Below are 22,240 nucleotides of genomic sequence, written 5' to 3' on the forward strand. Positions count from 1 at the left end.
ACTTATCTGGAAAGCATTGCCCAGAGGGCTCTCTTATTGATCTCAGAACTCCTGTTCCTTCCTTAATTCATTCATTTAGTCAACATTCAACACATATTTGTTAAAGAAATGAATGAGTGAAATCATTTCCCCTCATGGGCAATAACCCAGAAAGCCCCCTTTTCCTCTCAGCCCCTGTGGAATCTCTGGAATTTTGCCAAAGGCTATTTGATATAGTCTTCTGCCATCCTAACAACAAAATAAAATCAAAACTATTTCTTAAAATTTCTAATGACTAAGCAGAAATTAGTTATTAGGATGGCCAAATGAAATGAGCCAATCAGAAAACAAACAAACAAACAAACAAAAGCCAGGGGACTGCTCCTAACCATGGAGATTCTATCCTCTTGCATGAGCCATACTCTAATATTTAGATATAAGAGGAAATTCTTCTATTTTTAGCTTATTCATTCCCTGTTTCCAGGTTTCTAGTCTGAACTGAACTCAAAACATTCTAGGCTCCAGTGTTGCCACCATTTCATTTCTGTGTCATATTTCTTCAGCATATTCAAAAACTTTCCCAACTAGCTTCTCAACATTTGCTGTTGGGGGTGATAAAGGTTATTGTTAGAACATTATCAGCCGGGCCTGGTGGCTCACACCTGTAATCCCAGGACTTTGGGAGGCCAAGGTGGGCAGATCACTTGAGGTCAGGAGTTTGAGACCAGCCTGACCAACGAGGTGAAACCCCGTCTCTAGTAAAAATACAACTATTAGCCGGGCGTGGTGGTACACACCTGTAATCCCAGCTACCTGGGAGGCTGAGGCAGGAGAATTGCTTGAACCCAGGAGGCAGAGGTTGCAGTGAGCCAAGATAGCACCACTGCTCTCCAACCTGGGTAACAGAGTGAGACTCCGTCTCAAAAAAAAACAAAAACAAAACAAAAAAACATGAAGAACATTATCTCATGTAATTATGTATAATCAAGGACTTTGATAAGTCCATACAAATAAGAGTAACATCATTTATCTGAGAGGAAGTGTTCCTCAACATGTACATTTTGACAAGCACATTTCAAATCCTAAATATTCACGTTCTTCAGTTTTCTCCAAGTACTGTCTAGCAAGGAGGAAGAATGGAAAGGGGTGGCCAGTTACTGTGCCCCTACTCTGTGCCAGGCATTCTGCTGGGTACCTGCTAAGAGTCGGGTAAAGCAGTAGATTAAAATACATCACAGATGAGCCCACTATGTGCTTGGTACTCTTTCCGGCTCTAAGGATCTAAAACAGAAATTCTGATGTAGTCGTTCTTAACCCTGGCAGTATAGTAGAATCACTTGGAATCTTTAAAAATTTATACTAATGCCTGGACCCCATTCCCAGAGATTTTGATTCAATTGGTTGAAGTGGGGCAGTAGACATCAGGGTTTTTAAGAAGTTCTCTATTTGATCAGCCTGTGGGCCAAGGTTGAAAACTACTACTTTGAAATATATGTTTTTATCATATTGTATTAAAATCATGCATATATAAGTCAGAGTAGTAAGTTTATTGAGATTTCAGTGTAATAGAAAGAATATTTTTCTTTGTGCTTATTGAGAACATGGGCCAGGTCTTATATTTCCAGTACTTATCTTCAATGTGTATTGAAGATCTTAATGATGACTATTGGGAAGCTTCTCAACATCATACCGATACCACCTAGCCCATCACATGTGGTTAATATATGTCTATTAAGTAGAAAAAAAGATGCCAGCTATGGTAGCTTGTGTCTATAATTCCAGCACTTTGGGAGTCTGAGGCAGGAGAATTGCTTGAGGCCAGGAGTTTGAGACCAGCCTGGGCAACATGGCGAGACCCCATCTCTACAAAAAATAGAAATAAAAAATAAATGGAAAAAGCTGGGCACGGTGGCTCATGCCTATAATCCCAACACTTTGGGAGGCTGGGGCAGGCGGATCACCTGAGGGCAGGACTTCAAGACCAGCCTGGCCAACATGGTGAAACCCTGTCTCTACTAAAACTACAAAAATTAACGGGGCGTGGTGGCGTGCACCTGTAATCCCAGCCACTTGGGAGGCTGAGGCAGGAGAATCACTTGAACCCGGGAGGTGGAGGTTGCAGTGAGACGAGATTGCGCCATTGCACTCCAGCCTGGTTGACAAGGGCAAAATTCCATCTCATAAATAAATAAATAAATAAATAAATAAATAAATAAATAGGTTTCAATTAATGAAGGAATGACGATGTGGTACCATAGTACCACATTACTTCCTTGAGTCAAGGAAGGCAAAGAAATTAGCCTTCCTGAGTCAAAGAAGGCCTAGTGAACTAGCTCCACGAACCTATCTCTGTGGCAGCTGTAGAAGTCCTTGGACCCTCCCCTGCTTCATCCAGGGCTTGTCATTGTCAGGGTCAAAGTGTGATTAGGTAAGGAGTGCCTTCCGTGGGAGAATCAGACATGACATTAGCACCATGGGAGAAGAAAGAGTTCCATAGGCTTGGGTAGCCAGGGACTGAATTCTGTGAGAGTAACTCTCCTTTATTTTCTTAGAGTCAACCATTTGACCTTTGAAAAATTCTGCCCTCTTTGATACAACTGACTGGGCTGTCAGATATTGAACAAAATTCCTATGATCAAGGCATACTACGCATGTGTAGGTGTTTTTGTAAGTCTAAGTTGTATTTAAATGTCACCTTCTATGAAAGAATTCCTTTGAACAATTTGGGAGACCAGAATCTATGTAGCATATCCTGCTGCCTTGGTACATGCTATACAAGATGTATTACATTGTGTTCTTATCATGGTAGCTTCCCAAGACAATAGACCTTTTATTACACATATTTGGATATATTAGAGACCAGCTTATTTTGTGAAGCTTATACTAATATAATATTATAAGCTATTTTTATACCATGCCATGTTCTGTCATAGTCCACCTGTTTGATAGATGCTAGTCTCATCCTCCAATTCTTACATGACAAAGAAGTCTTCACTATTTGACATTAATCTATGTAGCTGGTGTGTAAGGCTCTATGCAGGTTATTCTAGGAGGATGCCACCTGCTGCAGCACTAGCCATTGCAAATGTAATTAGAGTGTCCAAGAGTGTCACCTGAGTAGATGCTGGCTCAAGTGGAAGCACCCACTATTTCTTACTGGGACATGCAAAGAGCCTTGTGTGCTCTGATGAGGCAGCACAAGTTACTCGGAATTCTGGGGGACTGAGCTGCACGCAGATCCATTCCACAATATCATTTGGAAATTGGGACATTGGCAGGGAGAGGGTTCACTTCTGTACAATGGCATCTTTGCAGGAAGAAGATTTTACAAAAAAATTACCCTCCTCCTCACTTGGTCTCTCTCTCATGAATGCTCTTACTCACACTTTCACTTTGTGATCTTGATCAGATTTTATTTATTTATTTCTTTTCTTTTTTTTTTTGAGACGGAGTCTCACTCTCACTGCACTCACCCAGGCTGGAGTGCAATGGTATGATCTCAGCTCACTGCAACCTCCATCTTCTGGGTTCAAGTGATTCTCCCACCTCAGCCTCCTGAATATCTGGAAATACAGGTGTCACCACCACGCCTGGCTAATTTTTGTATTTTTAGTAGAGATAGAGTTTCGCTATGTTGGCCAGGCTGGTCTCAAACTCCTGACCTCAGGTGATCCACCTGCCTCGGCCTCCCAACGTGCTAGGATTACAGGCATGAGCCACCATGCCCTGCCTATCACTTTAAAAAATACACCTGATTTCTAGAATGAGAAGGTAAGAAATAAACATATATCTATATGATACAACATATAAAATACATAGATTCAAGCATCTCATTCTTTTTGTTACATTTGTTATCATAACTTGCCCCATTTCACCTGCTGCTAAATGGCCTCTTTATCAACTTATTTTCCATCCTATTTCTTTACTCCTTCCTCTTGTAATTTTGCAATAGTCTTTCTCTTATTGTTCCAGCATCTCTAAAGCTTTTAACCACTGATTTGTCAAGCCATCTCTTTCCCTGTATTGATATTTAACTGACAGGGAATAATTATTAGGCAGAAAATTAGATGAGGTGCTAACCATATTGCCTTCATTTTCCTGACACAAAATTTTCCTGGCGTTTTGTTTATGAAAGATTGACTGCATTGTTCATAATTTGATGTATTTTTTTTCCTTTCACATTCTTCAATTTCTCCGTTTCTTTACTGAAAGGAAACAGTTACAATTATGTAGGGAAGTATGTTTGAGAATTAGTGCTGGATACCAAAGGTGATATAATAGTTAGCTAGAGCTGCATGACAATGTACTACACACTGGGTGGCTTAAACAACCAGAAATGTGTTGTTTCACAGTTCTGGAGGCTGCAAACCCAAGATCAAGGTGTCAGCAGGGTTGGTTCCTTGCAAGGGCTGTGTGGAAGAATCCGTTTGGTGCCTCTCCCCTGGTTTCTGGAGGATGAGTGGTCATCTTTTGTGTTCCTTGGTTTGAAGAAGCATCGCCCTGATCTCTGCCTTTATCTTCACTTGGCATTCTCCCTGTGGGTGCGTCTGTGGACAAATATCCTCATTTCCTAAAGCTACTAGTCATATTGTATTAGAGCCTACCCTAACGATCTCATTTTAACCTAATTACTTCTGTAAAGACCCTATCACCAAATAAGATTATATTCTGAGATACTAGGGGTTAGGACTTTGGCTTTGGGGAGACATAGTTCCATCTGTAACAGGGATGCCTTTTTCTGTGCTGTATGTATATGACTGGACTGAGAAATGTCTTCCTTCCTCAATAGCTGGCTTGCTTAGACAATGGGCCGTTCCTCCCAGTTTCATTCTGTCTTTTGACCACTTGACATTGGTCTCACTTGGTATCATCATTCTTCAAAGGAAATAGCTATTGCTAGAGAGAGAAAGCAGTGGTTTGGTTTCAAAGAACCTGCCCATCATCTCTATGGGAGAACAAAAACTCACTCATACTCTCCATATCTTTGTTCCCGTTTCTCCTCATCCCTCCCCACTGCCCACTCCCCACCTCTTCTCCCAAGCTGTCACCCCCTTTGACATTTCCTTCTGACCCTTCTCAGAAGTCACTCTGGCTTAAGTCACTACCTGCTGCTTTCCAGAAAGCCAAAGAAGCCACCTATCTAGGACTCTTTCTCAAACAGGCAAGATGCCAGCCTTCCTGCTGTGAACTCTTTGTCTCTCTCAGCAGCCCGGACTGAGGAGACAATCACTGACCCACAGATGAGCAATAAGCTCATCTGTGAGTAAAGAGGTCAGCGGGATGGGCTGAAAATGCCACACCTGGGGGTGGGGAAATGAGTTGAAATGAAGCAGAAAATAAATGGAAGAGTCAACATAGCCTTCCAGAAAACTCGGCTTGAAGCCTCAGGTTCACTCTTCTGACCTGCCCATGATGTTTCTTGTTGGCTCCCTCGCTACAGAGAGCACACCCTTTACCCTGTCTCAGACGGGGAATAGAGCTGCAAAGGTGAGTGGTGGTTTAGCTGCCTCCTTTGTTTTTTTGGTTCGTTTGCTCGCAACTAAAGCAAACAAACTAGTAACAATCACTGTGTCCTCATAATGCTCTGACATCAACAAAAATAAAAGGGAATTTTGCCTCTGGGAAACTTTTGTAAGCTGTTTTCCCAGAGATTGGGAAAAGCTTACCCCAAATCATCTCCCAATACATCTGGGTATTAGCATTTCCAAACGGGTTATTTCCCAGGAGAACCACGGACACCAAGAAGGTATCAAAGTGAGGAAGCACATTTTGTTTGAGAAGTGTCTAGCAAGGAGCATAACCCAATGGGTGTGGTGGACGGAGCATCCATTTTGGAGTAAAAACACCTCTTACAGCCAGGCTGGTGGTTCACACCATAGCCCCAGCTGGGAGTGGGAGGGCCTCGAGAAGCTGAGGGAGATGGATCGCTGGAGCCCAGGAGTTCAAGTCCAGCCTGGGTAACGTAGCAAGACCCAGTCTCAAACAAACAAACAAACAAACAAACAAACAAAGAAGTCTCTTACTAATTATGTGACTTAACTGCTCTCAACCTCAATGTTTGCTTTTCAAATCTGTCAAACAGGGAAAATGATTCCTACCTCAAAACTGACTATTAAGTCACTGAATATAGGCTGAATTACAATGTTTTTGACTCTACAGGTCATTTGGAGGCAAATTCTCTTGCCTATTTCAACAGAAATATCTCAATATAGTCCTGATTCTAAGGCAAGAAAGGAATGAACAGGCAAAGAGGGACAACCAAAGCAAGAAAAGGAAACTAGCTGCTTAAAGTGGGAGCACCTCTCTGCACCTAGAACTTCACCGCAAGGCAGATCTTACTCAGATGCATCAGACTGGCCAAAGCAAGGCTAGGACAACATGCATGGTCTTAATTTGAGGCTACTCTGGCCTCACGCTCTCCAGTCCAGACCCAGTCCCTCCTGCCAAATGTGCATTTCTTTGCACAGGAGCACATCTACCTGCATACACATCTTCATAAATTGACAGGGAGACTTTACTATTGTTTTGGATTAGGAGTTGAGGAACAAAGAAACTTTCTTTACTTACTATGGCTCACTCTAGTGTTGCATTTCTCACCCAATTATGTACTCTTTGTAGTATGCTATAATTATTCTGGATATTGTCTTATCTCCCCAAATGGATGCAGATCAGGAATGAGTTTTTATCTCTTTTATATGCACTGAAGCTCCACAATGCTGAGCAGATAGTAAATGTTCAAGAAATGCTACATGAGCTAGATTTCTACTCTGGCTCCAAAAGTTTAACTTGTATTGGAGCAACTCTCCATTGAAAACAACTAGAATGGCTCAATTTTTTTAAAAAGATCCATCTCTTAGAAGTCATCAAACAGATGGAGTAACCAAGGCAGGCATAAATTAGGGGCAAGGTCCAGGAAAGAAAGGAAATGCATTGAGGCAGACCCGAGTGGACCCACTCCCCTCACCCCCCATCCCATCCAGGCATTTGATTCATAGGAGAGATGGGGCTGAGAGGCTGAGAATGCAATCAGAAAGAGATGGCTAAGGGACAGAGAGACTGAATGGAGTTTCCAGTAGTCTCACAGGATTGAAGAAATAAAAGTTGGAGCCAAGTAGAAGGGGCGTGGGTAAGTACCTCAGGTTCTCAGTTGGGATCCCTGAAGGGCCACACCATAGGAATAAAAAAGAACCAGAAATACCTCTGTCTCAGGAAGAGTGAAACCTAACCTCAGATCAGCTCAATTCAAGGTTGGATTAAGACAAACAGCCCTATTCTAATTGCCCTATAGAAGCAAAAGTCAGTCTACTCTGGAGGAAGATAACATCATCTAGAACATCTATAATTTTCATGCCATTATTCAGTGGCACTTACCTTTATATATACATCTCTCCTGCCCTTAGCTTTCAAATCATCTTCTTGAGACATGGACAAGGCATAGACAATCAGAAACCCTGCCCTTTAGGTCTGTTTTCTTATCTACAGTGTGAGACCAGCTCTCTGGCTTTGAAATTCTTTGCCTCTATATGTGGAACTAGCCTCAGCCTCACCCCAACTATGTTACATCCTGTTTTAATCACTTGCCATCCACCCTGTCAGTGAGGGGGCTGGGGGGATTCCTGCCTATGGTTATGGGGATGGCCAAAGAAAGGACAGCTGGCAGTGGACATATATGTATACACTAGTCACATGTACTCACAGCTTGCGGGAGGAGACACTGCATGCCATGTAGGGCTACACAGGATTTGCACTTGGGAACAGAGTGAACCACCAGGGGCTGGGCAGTGTCAAGAGGGTGAGGTGACCCCTGGTTCCCACGCAAAGATGTGATTGTCATGTTTGACATGTTCCATGGGCTGGCGGGGAACCGAGACCTGGTGTTCAGGGCCAGCAGGAACTGTATCTGCGGTCTTTGATAATGCAGGGAGTTTGGTTGGAGGACCTTACCCATGGGAGTTGAGTGGGGATGGGAAGTTGGAATTAGGCCACTTGCAGCTCTCCCAATTTTACCAGTTGTCAAGGCAGCCTTCTAAAATGGTGGAGCCTTCATTTTAGGTATTATACCACACCCCCCAATGGAGAAGGCCTTACATCTACATCCAGTGACCAACACCTCCTCCCCATGAATGTCTTGACTTTTCATTTATCCTCACAGCTCACAGTCCTTTCTTATAGTCCTCTGATTCTCACCAAAGTTTGCATCTTGTTCACCTCACACCTTTGCAATAACATCATGCAATGGGTCTCCCTGCCTCCATTTCTCCCCTGGCCGAATCTACTCTCATCACAGCTGACATATTAATCTTCACAAAATACCACTTGAAGCTCATTGCTTCCCAGTGGCTCCTTGCAGCCCTTTGATTGCTCCCTGTGTGTGCTCTGGCTTCCGTAAGATCCAGGAACATGCACCAGCAACCAGCACAATCAAGAGCTGAGAAACCCAACTGTAATCCTCCGAGCTTCAACAGCCAGTTCTCTGACTTCAGGATAAAAAACTAGATACCCACCTCCATGTTGCTACTTTCTAAACATGACCAGATAATAAAAATTAAAAAGTAAAATCAGCTTCACTTTTCTTTCTTCTTTATCTTTCTCTCCTTTCTTCTCTCTGTCTCTCTCTCTCTCTCTGTCTCTTTCTTTCCGACAAGGTTTTGCTCTGACACCCAGGCTGAAGTGCAGTGGTGCAATCACAGCTCACTGCAGACTTAAACTCCTGGGCTCAAGCGATCCTCCTGCCTCAGCCTCCCGAAGTGCTGGGATCACAGGCATAAGCCACTGTGGCAGGCTAACACTAATTTTCTTTTTGACATTTTTTTTCAATAAAATAGGTAATCTTCTGTGTAAGAAAATGCTTCTTATCAGAGTCAAAAAGAGCTATTTTCATTTTGAATGATTAAAAAGAGATGTGGCTATAACTATTATTTTTCCTGAATTGGTCTTTTCCAAGAAAAGATGAGGGAAGATAGCCAGTCATAAAGGCTTTCATGTTCCCTGCGAACTCCCATGATGCATGGCCCATCACAGAGACCACACAGAGTCCCCATCACAGAATTCCACACTCATTCATCTGGCAGGCTTTTTTCTTTTCAATAGACTTTTTCTTTTTTTTCCTTTTTTTTTTTTTTTTTTTTTTTTTTTTTTTTTGCCAGAGTAGTTTTAGGTTAAAAGTAAAATTAAGAGGAAAGTACAGAAAATTCCCATTTACCCCCTTTCCCTACATGCACAACCTCCCCCACTATCAACACCCCACACCAGTTACACCAGACTGGTACTTTTTTTACAATTAACAAACCTGCCTGAACACATCATTATTACCCAAAGTCTATAGTTTACATCAGGGTTCACTCTTGGTGGTGTACTTTCCATGTTTTTTGATAAATGTATAATAACATGTATCCATAATTGTAGTATCATACAGAATATTTTCACTGCCCTAAAAATCCTCGTGTTCTATGCATCTCACTCGGCCCCTAACCCCTGGCAACCACTGCTCTTTTACCGTCCCCATACTTTTAGCTTCTGTGGAACGTCAAACAGTTGGAATCATACAGTATGCAGACTTTTCATATTGGCTTCTTTCACTTAGTAATATGCATTTAAGGTACTGCCATGTCTTTTCATGGCTTGATATCTCATTTCCTTTTAGCACTGAATAATATTCCTTCATCTGGATCAGCCCCAGTTTATTCATCTGTTCACCTACTGAAGGACACCTGAGTTCCTTCCAAGGCTGAGCAATATTGAATAAAGCTGCATCGGGTGAATTTTTGCATCATAAACAAATCTACCTGGCCTGGCCAGGCCAAATGAGACTGTGATGGAAATCCAAACCAACAGCATCATTATGAAGTGCTGCTGTGTGGGGGCTGTGCTTGATTAAGAGACCTGATGCCTACACCAAGACATGGGCTGCAGTAGAAAAATCAGTAGGAATGCAAGAGGTTTATTGGGAAAAACAAATCAGGCCTGGGCACTTTTACAGGGATCCCACATTTTCCAGATGGAAACTCTTCTGTTAGCCTTCAAAGCATTCATTGAGCATATTCAAAGTTCAGGGGGATAACGAGGTGACTAAGACAGCTGCCTGCCCTCAGGAAGGCTTGAAAGGAGTGCAAAGATCATCACAGGTTGCACATCCCTAATCCCCAAATCCAAAACATTACAAAACCCAAAACATTCTGAGTGCTGACACGACACCACAGGTGGATAATTCCATACCTGATCTCATGTGACGGGTCGCAGTCAAAACGCAGGCGCACAACATGCACTTTATTTAGCATCTCCAATGGCAAAATGAAATTACCCCCAGGCTATGTGTATAACGGTGTATAAGAAACATAAATAAATTTCCTGTTTAGACTTGGATCTCATCCCCAAGATATCTCATTATGTATATGAAATATTCTAAAATCCAAAAGTATCCAAAATCTGAAACACTTCTGGTCCCAAGCATTTCAAATAAGGAATACCTTATCCGTACTACCCATTACAATGAACATTTACTGAGCAAGGACTGAGTGCTAAGCTCTGTGCTAGGCATTTTGTTTAATCCACATGGTAACCAGTGAGGGCATTTTACAGAGCAGGGAACTGATGCTGAAGCAGGTTAAAAGAAAGCCCTCCCCAGCCAAGCTGCAGAAACTTAAAGTGTGTTGAGGGCAACCTGGAGCTGCCCCTGTCAATTTGGTGGTGTTCACAGGAAGGGCTGTGCCTTGGAGCCGAAGGTCCAGCGTTTTGGTTTCCATTACTTTCCTTCCAAGCCAAGGGCAGGATCAAAGATACAAAGGAAAAATTCCTCCTTAGGTTTGAGAAAAAAAAAAAAAGTCACAAAAAGTACAACAGGCTTCTTACCCTAGCAAGGAACCTGGATGCCTTCCTAACAAAGTGTTTGGTCTCCCTAAATTAGAGCAAGATGAAGACAGGTCACCTGGGAGAGTACTAACCTCAGAGGGGTGGGGAGGAGGGATGAACTTCGGAGCCTTTGGAACAGTGGACTCTGCAGTGCTTTGGCTGACTCCCGACCCAAGATCCTTCTGTGACATTCAAGAGATGAGCTGGGGAAAAAATAAGGGTAGGCAGGGGAAGTAAGAAAAAGAAAAACAAAACAAAACAAAAAAACGAAAAAAACAAAATGACAACAACAACAACAAAAAACTAGGCTGGGAGCGGTGGCTCACACATATAACCCCAGCACTTTGGGAGGCCGAGATGGGCGGATCACCTGAGGTCAGAAGTTCAAGATCAGTCTGGCCAGCATAGAAACGCTGTCTCTACTAAAAATACAAAACTTAGCTGGGCATGGTGGTGCGTGCCTGTAATCCCAGCTACTTGGGAGGCTGAGGCAGAAGAGTCGCTTCAATCCAGGAGGCAGAGGTTGCAATGAGCTGAAACTGCACCACTGCACTCCAGCCTGGGCAACAAAGAAAGACTCTGTCACAAAAAAACAAAATAAACAAAGAAAAAACAAAAAAAACAAAAAAAAACTAGAGGAAGCAAGAAGAAGTAAATAAAAATAAAAGAAAAAATGAACTGAAAACAGTACAATTACTCTAAATAAATCCAAAAGCTGATTATTTACAAGTAATACAACAGATAATCAGTGCTCCCACTCACTAGAGCTGCCACTGTGGAATGACCGAAGCCCTGGCAACAGAAACCAACACCGAGTCCCCTATAAAGCACCAACCCTCATGAAGACCAATGAACCAACTGCTGGCAAGCTGAGAACATTGGACTCCTCCCACCCCATGAGGGTCACTGATTCCTCTTGACTGGAAAGAATACATGTGACATGTTTTGATTCACCTTTCCTGCCCACAGGGTCTCAGCCAGCACCACTATCCAAGGGCTTCCAGAATGTTCCATCCACTAACATAGACTCCTGAAAACTATCACAAAGATCAAGGGACTTACTCTCTAGCTAGGGAGGTATGCTGTGCGACACCAGGGGTAGACGGCAGTGGACACAAGAATCCCGGTCCAGGACTGAGGCACTCGTTCCTCCAGTTGATACGTACAGGAGTGGGCTTGCTGATGGCTTTGTTCTTGGTCGAGCCTTCCCCACAAATTGTCCTTGGCTGAAGGGAGCTACCTCAGCCAAGGCTATGCCCTTTGCTAGGTAAGCCAGGGTCTAGTTGAAGTGGAGGCCCAAAGGCCTGTACCCCATTGCTTCAATTTGAGACACCTCTGAGGGCCACCCCAGCTTCAGAACTGAGGCCTTGTTGTAACTGCATCGTGGTTCGAGTTCTCCTTTCATCCACCCTGCTTCCGCCACTCCCTTACAGTATTGTTCCTGAGCATACTCCCCAACAACCCCCCTGCATGCAAACATCCATCTCAGAGTCTGTTTCCCAGGAAACCCAAACTACAATAGTGCTGATTAGACATTTGAGAAGCTGACTCCACCTGCTTCTTTGTGGATACCAACCACTAAATCCCCAAGAGGCAAAAGTGACACTGAGGGTGGAGAGTGCAGTAAGGTGGCAGAGAAATTCCAGGAATCCCCCCATCCCTTGCATGTGTGGCTGATGGGTGGCTCTTTTGAACAACTGCAGCAGCAGGAGAGAAGCCAAGAGTTCTACAGACTCGGCCATTTTCCTTTTCCCTCAAGGCTTCTCCCAGAGCTGGACTCCAGAGAACCCTGCTTCTCATTGCTCTTTTGCGGCAGATTCCATTCTACCTGTAGTGGCATCGAGACACCTCCTGTTAACTAGTGACGGAGATAAGGACAGCCAGGCATGAAAATAAAAGTGCTCCTTCCAGCCTGCTTGTCAATGTCTCCTCAAAGAGAAGCTAAGGGATATTTTCCAGGCAGGACACAGCTTTTTAAATATATTTTTTGCAGCCTACTGGAAAAGGTAGTTTTATCTGAAAGGAAGCATTACCAACCCCAAAACCATTTCTTTGCATTTCAATTGATATAGTTAGGTTTTGTGTTCCCACCCAAAATCTCATCTTGAATTGTAATCCCCCAAATCCCCATCATCCCCACATGTCAAGGGAGAGACTAGGTGGAGGTAACTGAATCATGGGGGCAGTTTCCCCCATGCTGTTCTTGTGATAGTGAGTTCTCACAAGATCTGATGGTTTTATAAGGGGCTTTTCCCCACCTTCATTCAGCACTTCTTCTTGCTGCCTTGTGAAGAAGGTCCTCTTTTCCCCTTCGCCTTGTGCCATGATTGTAAATTTCCTGAGGCCTCCCTAGCCATGCTGAACTGTGAGTCGATTAAACCTTTTCTTTATATAATAAATGACCCAGACTTGGGCAGTTTTTTGGTTTTTTTTGAGATGGAGTCTCATTCTGTCACCAGCCTGGAGTGCAGTGGTGTGATCTTGGCTCACTGCCACTTCTGCCTCCCGGGTTCAAGCGGTTCTTTTGCCTCAGCTTCCTGAGTAGCTGGGACTATACGCGTGCGCCATCATGCCCAGGTAATTTTTGTATTTTTAGTAAAGACAGGGTTTCACCATGTTGGCCAGGATGGTCTCGATCTCTTGACCTCCTGATCTGCCCGCCTTGGCCTCCCAAAGTGCTGGGATTACAGGTGTGAGCCACAGAGCCCCTCTGGGCAGTTCTTTATAGCAGTGTGATAATGGACTAATACATCAATGTTCACCTTTTAAAATGTGTCCTTACCAAAATCTATGAGTTGGTCACCAAAAAGACATTGAGAGCAGACCAGAAGCAAAGTCAAAGAGGTAATGAATGAATCAGATGGTGTCCCCTTGTGGTCCTCGGTCCCAGCACAAAGCCAGAATGTGACTGTGTACATTCTAGCCAGATTCTCCAGTCTCAAATGTTTAAGTCTCCATGTTTGAATGTCAGAATTGGAGGAGGACCCAAAGGGCAAGAAGAACGAACAAGAAGTGGTAGAGGAAGGATTGCAGCTGCTTCTTCCCCACCCTTGTACCATCCTACAAAGGGAGGTGGGGAGAAAGGCCGCATCTCACAGTGGGTTCAGAGATGCGGGGTTGCATGCTGCATCGTCTGCCTCCTCCCTGCACCCAGTGCCTTCTCTGGTGCCCACTCCCTACGCCAAGGATGCGATGACACGAGGCTGCCATCGATTTGGCATTGATTTGGGTTATGATCTCTCCTCTCCCCTCCCTCCACCCTCAGCCTGGCTTCTCCTGGGCAGAAGGTGGGGGGCATTGTGAGAGCCAAGTGGGCGTTGAAGGAGTGGCTACTTCAGCCATTCCCCGGCTGTGGGGCACACAGGGCCAGGACTGATCTGGAGGATGGAAGCTGCTGTGTCACCTGAGGATCTTCAGGTCACTAAAGGGACAGTTTACCACAAGACGCATTGATGCAGCAGCCTGTTGGCAGCATGGTTGACGTCCTAATGGCCAGGCTCTCCTTTTCTCTTTCCTGACCATTCCCCAGGCAGAGCCATCTAGCCCACTTTCCTCCAGCAGATGCCTTCACATCTCAAGACTGGAACTCAGTTACAGGAACAGGCACACGCAGAGCACAGCCCTGCCCTGTTCCGCTGTCCCCTCTGCTCCCTCTGGGCTGGGGGGGGCGGGTCACCAGCCCCCACTCATTTTTCTCCCTGACATTATTCTCTGACTCCTTTTCCAAGACCTGGTGTGGGGGGTTTTAGAAGGCCCAGGAGCCTCCTTTGATCAAGCTAGCCCCACAGAAGCGCCATATTACACCTACGGGCACCAGCCGAGCCAGGATATGGTGACACTGAGTAACCCCACGGCACACTGTGGAGTGGTGCAGGGTGGCATGCGGCCAAGGTGACACGCTCGCACACACCCACGCTGCTGTCTCCCACTCACTCCAAGGTCTGGGCAGTACTGGCCCCACAGGGAACGTTTTCTACTACAGTGCAGAGAGCTCTTATTTCATTTTCATTTAGAAACTGTTTAATCAATGAGGACAGCCTGTGGTTAGGCAAACATGCCCGCTCTCTGGCTCGGAAGCCTTCTGGTTTAACAGAAGGGCAATGATGACTGTGGTTTGCCACGGGCTCAGATATTTTTCTTGAACATTTTGCTGCGCTTTTACCTCAATTGCTAGGTCCTTCCATCAGAAGCCTTGCACCATCTGCAGGCTCAGCCATCAGCTTCAGTCCTGTGGCTTTGACCAGCTGACCTACAGAAGAGATGAAACAAGACCACTGCAGTGGTGCCATGAGCTGGTGACTATGGCTCTGTGACTAGGCTGCTTCTAGAAAAATATCTTCACCCAGACAAATTTCTGTGCACTAAGCTCTTAGGATAGAAAGATGGCCAAAAAGGCATAGTTCTAAAGTCCTACCACAGAGTTGTGGCACATGCAATAATAAAAGCATGGACAGAAACAGCACATAGGAAGAAATTCTATTGGTTTATTTTCTCTTCTTAAAATTGTTTTCTTTGAAGGAGAGGTGGTCAAGAAGCCCCATGGAGTAGACACCTTTGTGGGATGTTGAGACACAGCCTGCAAAACTGGTGCAGGACTCAGTGTGGGTGCCACAGTCAGACATCAAGGTCAAATTTGGCCTATGCTCCTTGCTAGCTATGGGGCCCTGAGCAAGTGACTTAACCTCTCTGGGTCATGGTTTCCTCATCTATAAAAGTGGAGGAAACACAAGTTCCTGTCTGGCAAGCTTATCGTGAGGATTGAATGAGTTAACAGGTGTGAAGCTGTTAGCACAGTTTCTGGTATATATTAAGTGCTGAATTAGCTAGTAGACAACTTCAGAACATCTGCTTTTACCCTTCCTGGGATGAGAATCTTTTCATTTTGCCCAACGGAGATAAAAGTGGAAGAAAAAGCAAAACCCAAGAGATAGAGAATGGGGAGAAGAGAAAAGATGGGGCTGGAAGAGTGAAGAGAAGGGGAGAAACGGGCGGCAAATCCCTGGGTGGATGGGGAGTCTCCCAGGCACCTCCATGCCTCCATGTGCCAAGTTGGAATCACCTTGCAGAAGAACTGAGTTACACAGTCCAAAAAGACGCATTGCCCAGGGGCTCACGGGAAACAAAATGGCAGTATCTTGATTTCTGAGAAAGGCCATAAGTTTGGAGGATAAACACTCCAAAGTTTCACATGCCAGCCCAGGAAGTGAATGCAGTGTTAACAGCAGGGGGGAAACATGGATGGCACCCAAGGAAGTCAGTTGTGTATATAATATTGAGTGTTATAGGTGCTATCTGTGTTGTTATGTTATATAGAATATTAATTTTATATATATATATATGGAGTCTCACTCTGTCACCCAGGCTGGAGTGCAGTGGCATGATCTCGGCTCACTGCAAGCTCCACCTCCTGGGTTCACACCATTCTTCTGCCTCAGCCTCCCAAGTAGCTGGGACTACAGGTGCCCGCCACCACGCCTGGCTAATTTTTTTGTATTTTTAGTAGAGACAGGGTTTCACCATGTTAGCCAGGATGGTCTCGATCTCCTGACCTCATGATCTGCCTGCCTTAGCCTCTCAAAATGCTGGGATTACAGGTGTGAGCCACCACACCCAGCCTGTATTTCTTTTTCTTTTTTTTTGACAAGAGTCTTGCTCTGTTGCCCAAGATGGAGTATAGTGGTGCGATCTCAGCTCATTGCAACCTCCGCCTCCTGGGTTCAAGTGATTTTTGTGCCTCAGCCTCCCAAATAGATGGGATTACAGGCATCCATCACCACATCCGGCTAACTTTTTGTATTTTTAGTAGAGACGGGGTTTCCCCATGTTGGCCAGGCTGGTCTCAAACTCCCGACCTCAGATGATCCACCCATCTCAGCCTCCTAAAGTGCTGAGATTACAGGCTTGAGCCACCGTGCCCAGCCTGATTATATTTCTTAATGTAAATATGAAGATAATTTACCCAGTACTTCATATATTCTCAGGAACGTTAGGGTAAAGGGCGGGAACACATGTCATTTGACTATATTCCTGCTATTGATAATCTGGCATGCCTTGATGTGAGTGCCACTGAGTGATGAAGAAGAAGTTCCAAGCAGACAAGCAGGGAAGAGGCAGACATAACACTCAGTGGGGAGAATGTGTCTAGCGGTCCAAGTACAAGGCACAGCATGGTAAGTCCAGAATACACAGGCACTAGAGCATGACCTGAGCCTAAAGTACAAGGAGAGGGAGATAAGGCTGGAGGGTGACGGTTGCATCAGCACACCAGGTGTCCTGTCTGGGCACTTGAACTTGATTTTTCCGAGCTGTAAGAAATCACCAGAGGGTGTTGAGCAGGGGAATGCCACTTAGAAACACAGTGTAGAATGGTTTTGAAGGGACTATGCTTAGACAGTGGGAAAAATGTTACGGACCTCCTGCAGTGGTTCAAGCAGGACAGATGAAAGCCTGAGCTAAAGCAGAGGAATCCAGGAATCCAGGTATGGAAGCAAAATCAGTGGAGCTTGAAGAACTTATTGATAGGAGGAGGGATGACTCCCTGGTTTCTGGTTTGGGTAATTGGAGTGGATCATGGTGATTCAGGAGACAAGGGGTGTGCAAGTGGAACGATAACTTTCTTACTTCATGCAGGATGAAGATGAGGGACTGAGTGTAGGGAAATATGTGTACATATGAGTGGAAGGAGTGAAGTTAGTGAAAGACTCCTTGCAAAGCTAAATGGAAAAGACGTTTAGCTTTTCTGCTATTTTATATTATCTTTGCCACCTCTTCTCTTCTTTAGAGTGAGAATAAAGATACTCCAAAGCAGAACAAAGAACTAACATTTACTACGTGCTTCCTTTGTGACTTCTTTGGATGGGTAAAGTCTTTACCTATATAACTGCATTTGACCCTCAAAACAGTAGTGAAACGAATATTGTGTCTGGTTTATAGATGCACAAACTGAGATTCAAAAGGATTAAGTAATGTTCTAAAAGTCTTACAACTAATAAATGGCAGAGCTGATACCGCTTTATCAGAAAAAGAGAATTTCAGGAAACAAAAAAGAATTTTACATTGTTCCTATTTCTGGTTGGGAGAAAACAGGTTGATACATGTGGATGAACAAATGCACATTGGCAGTTTTATTAACACCTTACATTTATTATATTTTTATGCTTTCCTTATCTCAGATTACTCTCAAAATATCTGTATAAGGCAGCCAGGGTAGATGCTAGTGTCTCTATCAGTCAATCAACAAATAATTGGGCATCACACTGAGCAAGTCACTGTTCATGTGAAGTTTTCCTTATGGTCCTGCTTACAAGAATTTTACTGTCTAAAAAAGAGTCATTATAGGGGCTACATAGCAACATGGGGTGCATATTCCAAGTGCAAAATGAAGGCTGTAAACTATTTTCAAAACTGTGTTCCCTGGAAACCCCAGATCCTAGTTCCTACAGAGTAATGGTTCTCAAAGGGTGGAATGATTTTGCCCCCTAGGGGACAGTGATGTCTGGAGACATTTTTCATTCTCACAACCTTGGAGGGTGTGCACTGCTGACATCTATTAGGCACAGGGCAGGGATGCTGCGGAGCATCCTGCAATGCATAGGACAGAACCCACAGCAAAGAATTATCCAGCCCAAAATTGCAACAGTCTTTTTGAGAGGTTGAGAAAGCTGCTCTAGGGTAATACAATTACTTGATTTTATTTTTAAAACTATACTTTATTTAAAAATAGTAATAAAACAACAGATATGCTGAAAATGCTTACATACTACTTTAAAAAAATTTTTTTATTATATTTCAAGTTCTAGGGTACATGTGCACAACGTGCAGGTTTGTTACATATGTATACATGTGCCATGTTGGTGTGCTGCGCCCATTAACTCATCATTTACATTAGGTATATCTCTTAATGCTATCCCTCCCCCCTCCCCCCACCCCACCACAGGCCCCAGTGTGTGATGTTCCCCACCCTGTGTCCAAGTGTTCTCATTGTTAAATTCCCACCTATGAGTGAGAACATGAAGTGTTTGGTTTTCTGTCCTTGCGATAGTTTGCTCAGAATGATGTTTCCAGCTGCATCTATGTCCCTACAAAGGACATGAACTCATCCTTTTTTATGGATGCATAGTAGTCCATGGTGTATATGTGACACATTTTCTTAATCCAGTCTATCATTGATGGACATTTGGGTTGGTTCTAAGTCTTTGCTATTGTGAATAGTGCCACAATAAACATATGTGTGCATGTGTCTTTATAGCAGCAAGATTTATAATCCTTTGGGTATATACCCAGTAATGGGATGGCTGGGTCAAATGGTATTTCTAGTTCTAGATCCTTGAGGAATCGCCACACTGTCTTCCACAATGATTGAACTAGTTTACACTCCCACCAACAGTGTAAAAGTGTTCCTATTTCTCCACATCCTCTCCAACACCTGTTTCTTGACTTTTTAATGATCACCATTCTAACTGGTGTGAGATGGTATCTCATTGTGGTCTTGATTTGCATTTCTCTGATGGCCAGTGATGATGAGCATTTTTTCATGTGTCTGTTGGTTGCATAAATGTCTTCTTTTGAGAAGTGTCTGTTCATATCCTTTGCCAACTTTTTGATGGGGTTGATTTTTTCTTGTAAATTGGTTCAAGTTCTTTGTAGCCTTCGTCAGATGGGTAGATTATAAAACTTTTCTCCCATTCTGTAGGTTCCCTGTTCATTCTGATGGTAGTTTCTTTTGCTGTTCAGAAGCTCTTTAGTTTAAGTAGATCCCATTTGTCAATTTTGGCTTTTGTTGCCATTGCTTTTGATGTTTTAGTCATGACGTCCTTGCCCATGCCTATGTCCTGAATGGTATTGCCTAGGTTTTCTTCTAGGGTGTTTATGGTTTTAGGTCTAACATTTAAGTCTTTAATCCATCTCGAATTAATTTTTGTATAAGGTGTAAGGAAGGGATCCAGTTTCAGCTTCCTACTTATGGCTAGCCAATTTTCTCAGCACCATTTATTAAATAGGAAATCGTTTCCCCATTTCTTGTTTTTGTCAGGTTTGTCAAAGATCAGATGGTTGTAGATGTGTGGTAATATTTCTGAGGGCTCTGTTCTGTTCCATTGGTCTATATCTCTGTTTTGGTACCAGTAGCATGCTGTTTTTGTTACTGTAGCCTTGTAGTATAGTTTGAAGTCAGGTAGCGTGATGCCTCCAGCTTTGTTCTTTTGACTTAGGATTGTCTTGTCAATGCGGGCTCTTTTTTGTTTCCATATGAACTTTAAAGTAGTTTTTTCCAATTCTGTGAAGAAAGTCATTGGTAGCTTGATGGGGATGGCATTGAATCTATAAATTACCTTGGGCAGTATGGTCATTTTCACGATGTTGATTCTTCCTATCCATGAACATGGAACGTTCTTCCATCTGTTTGTGTCCTCTTTTATTTCGTTGAGCAGTGGTTTGTAGTTCTCTTTGAAGAGGTCCCTCACATCCCTTGCAAGTTGGATTCCTAGGTATTTTATTCTCTTTGAAGCAGTTGTGAATGGGAGTTCACTCATGATTTGGCTCTCTGTCTGTTATTGGTGTATAGGAATGCTTGTGACTTTTGCACATTGATTTTGTATCCTGAGACTTTACTGAAGTTGCTTATCAGCTTAAGGAGATTTTGGGCTGAGATGATGGGGTTTTCTAAACATACAATCATGTTATCTGCAAACTGGGACAATTTGACTTCCTCTTTTCCTAATTGAATACCCTTTCTTTCTTTCTCCTGCCTGAATGCCCTGGCCAGAACTTCCAACACGACGTTGAATAGGAGTGGAGAGAGAGGGCATCCCTGTCTTGTGCCAGTTTTCAAAGGGAATGCTTCCAGTTTTTGCCCATTCAGTATGATACTGGCTGTGGGTTTGTCATAAATAGCTCTTATTATTTTGAGATACGTCCCATCAATACCCAGTTTATTGAGAGTTTTTAGCATGAAGCGCTGTTGAATTTTTTCGAAGGCCTTTTCTGCATCTATTGAGATAATCATGTGGTTTTTGTCTTTGATTCTGTTTCTGTGATGGATTATGTTTATTGATTTGCGTAGATTACATACTAAATTTTAACACATTGTACTCACCAAAGGATTAAACGCTGCTGTCAGATTAAATGGTTTTGTGGAGAACCTGGACTAAATCTTGCTGGCACAGCAACTGTAAAGGAGAAGAGTTTCTAACAAGATTACCTACTCTGAAGAATCTCCTCAAATTTCCAGATGAGCTGTTATTTAAAAACAAAACAAAACAAAAAAAAACAACAACAAAAAAAAACCATTATTTCCAACTATTTGTGTGTACCAGGTTTAAGAGATAAAATGCAGAAATAAATTTGGAAGCTGAAGCTGATGAAAGACTACTGTCATCTACAGCACTCAATTTCATATTTTTGTATCTATTGAACAGTCTAATTGATTTTACAAGTAAATGTTAAACTTAAACTTATAAATTTGAATGAAATACTGATTTTCATTTGGGGGAAATGAAAAGGCCTGTGCTACTAACAAATAGGCCTGGGCACTGGAACGGGAAGATCCATGACCCGCCCCTCCAAGTGTTCATGCAAACCAGCAGCAAAGGCAGCATGGAGGGCTTGGCAAAAATGCAGAATCCCCGGCCCCTGCCCAGACTTTCTGAATCAAGATCTGCCTTTCAGTAAGATTTCCTACACACAAGAGTTTGAGAAGTGCCGGTTGATAGGACTTCATAGAAGAGAAATCAAGTAGGGCTGGTATCAACGGTGAAGACTTCTGGCACAGTGGGATTTCTGCAGGGCATGATTCAAATTCAAGAGACAAGGACATATGGAGTGGACATTCCAGGTAAGGAAAGGGACAATAGGAGGGGGCTGGGAATAGACCACCCAGGCCAGACAGAGGGTCTAGTAAGCAGCAGGACACTTAGGAACAGCTTGAGGATGTGGGGGGAGAGGAAACTTGGGGCTGAGAGAGGCGGTTGGCAGCCAGCCAGGTCCCCACTTCGGGCTGCCCCTTACCTTGTGGACAGAGCAGCGTCCCCCGGAATTCCAGGCCAGGATCGCCAACCGCTTAGCCACCATGAACCAATTAAACCTCCAGCAGCCCCAGGAAGTCGGGGCTCATTATCTCCAATGTCTAGATGGGGGAGCCGACCACTTCCGAAGCTGTAATTACCGGAGGTCAGAGGGCACCTGAGGCAGGAAGTCTGGTCTGTCCCAGCACATTCTTGGCGCTCCCAGGTTTTCCCTCCGAGGAGAACGGAGGAGGAGCTGCTCTCCTAAGCTGGAAGTCCTTCCACAGTTTAAGGGGCTTCAAGGAGCCCTAGCTGGGGGAAAAAGGGCCTTCGACCATCTTCACTCAAGCCAGGCTCTGTGAAAAGAACCTCCCAGACAGTAGCCTCCTGCCTGGGAGGGAGCAGGCTGCTGG

The sequence above is a fragment of the Macaca thibetana genome, chromosome 12 (assembly GCF_024542745.1).
Source record: "Macaca thibetana thibetana isolate TM-01 chromosome 12, ASM2454274v1, whole genome shotgun sequence".
NCBI lineage: Eukaryota > Metazoa > Chordata > Mammalia > Primates > Cercopithecidae > Macaca > Macaca thibetana.